Here is a 1933-nt window from a genome sequence, read left to right as displayed (position 1 = left end):
GGAGTGGGTATGAAGAGCTGTGACTGGACATTGGGTGGAGGAGAAGGGGGGGCAGTGAGAGTCAGTGGAGAGAAGGGAGACAAAGAGAGTGAGTTATTCACAAGCATTTTTATTCTCAAAGTAATAGAAAAGCAAATTAAACTGATCACAATTTACTTTTTTAGAATAAAAATAGTCCCACATTACAACAAAAACAATTATTTGCTTTGTTTAATTACATAAAACCATTATATGTACATGTTTTAGTAGTTCTGTATGAATAATTGTCCCCCATTGATAATTTGTACAAATTTTTACTTCTGATTTATGCATCTAAAATAACCTAAGCAACGCTTAAAAATCAATATTATTTTGACTTTTTCATGTCCTTTTTTCTGTAGAATGTATGCATTTATGTTGTCATAATTGTTTCTAAAATTAGCTGCTTATATTCAAATTAAACATATCTCTGGGCATCAAATTCGTGCCCATAATGAACAGCTATGAAAGATGGTGGGCGTTTTAACAAAGATGCTATAAAATAAGTAAATGTTAAGTTTTGTGAATTAAGAATACATAAAATTGTAAAAAATCTGCTCCCGATCTCCTTTTTTAAGAGTTTATAATGATCCCGTCATGTTAAGCAGAACAGAAAGTTTGCGACATGAAGCCAAGTGTGAAACATAATTCATTGTTTGTCCCAGGGTGTGGATTTTTGTTTTYATTATTTATTTTGTATTATTTTGCAGTGGATTAAGGTGAGAGGTTGTGTGTTAAACGCCACCCTTCATCCTTTTTGATTGAGAGAGCCCTCAGGTGAGGCATAATGCGTTTTCAAGGACAGCGAGGACTATAATTGGCCACCTTCACTCAACCAAAAAAAAAAAAAAAAGTCCTAAAAAATGTGTCTCCTCTCAGATTCGATTTGGTTTCAACAAACAGTTAATGTGCTGTGGATGGAATGATCCTTTTCATCCTTCTGCTCAGGTGTTTCTCAAAAGTTTGGATGATTGTGGAAACAAAATTGAGGCCGGAGTGATTTATTTTTAGGACTTTTGTCTTATTGTTCGGTTTTTTGATTATAAACATGAAGAATGATCATTTAAGGAGTGCACGACAGATAGGCTTGTTTCAGGGTCAGACTACTTCCTGCTGTATTGATGGACATTTGTTCCTGTTGACCTCAGCGATGAATATTTATTATGTTGCATTTTTTTATTTTATTTACTCAGTCATTTCAGATAAATCAGTGTTTTAAACAGAGTCAAATCAGAATCACCAAAGAGAACTGTCAGAATGGAAATATTTGGAATAATTTAAGCTTAATTTTGATAATTGCATGTTTTTAATGTATGGTTGTTTTTTATTCACTTCTTCTGCAACGTGAAATCAATCATATGTTCATATTATTTTYGCTAAATCTATTTTACTTCACCAGATTTCTTTTACATCATATTCTTTTAGCTGCTTGTCAAGTCTCTACTCTTTCAGTCAGGAATGCATCTGGAAATACAGAGTTTGATCTTCAAATAACAGGCTTCTATAAAGTCTTGACAAAACAATGTTTATTTTTTTTCTTTATAAAGCTGCAGTCACTCCAACTTTCTGCAGCCTGCAGAAGCCAGCTGGTAGCACACCCAGTTTTGTGCATGCATCATCATCATCAKCAGCWGCAGCAGCAGCAGACAAAAGGTGGCCCCGGCTATCACCTGACCACCTCCTCATGAGAACGGCAGCAGGGTCTGAGAGTGAAGCGAGCTCTTCCTGCACGCAGCGTTTCACCAGGTGTGACTGCTTTTCTCTTCGCCTTTCTTCCACTCCACTTCACACTGTGCTCTTAAATTTCAAGGCTTGTCTCCTTTGGCAGGTTGTGTTGGCTTGTGTGTGTGTGTGTGTGTGTGTGTGTGTGTGTGTGTGTGTGTGGGTAGTGTGTGCGTTTTGATGTTTGTGTGGG

Source organism: Austrofundulus limnaeus, unplaced genomic scaffold, assembly GCF_001266775.1.
Source record: "Austrofundulus limnaeus strain Quisiro unplaced genomic scaffold, Austrofundulus_limnaeus-1.0 Scaffold78, whole genome shotgun sequence".
NCBI lineage: Eukaryota > Metazoa > Chordata > Actinopteri > Cyprinodontiformes > Rivulidae > Austrofundulus > Austrofundulus limnaeus.
The sequence above is the reverse complement of the archived record's forward strand: the minus strand, read 5'-3'. Positions refer to the sequence as shown.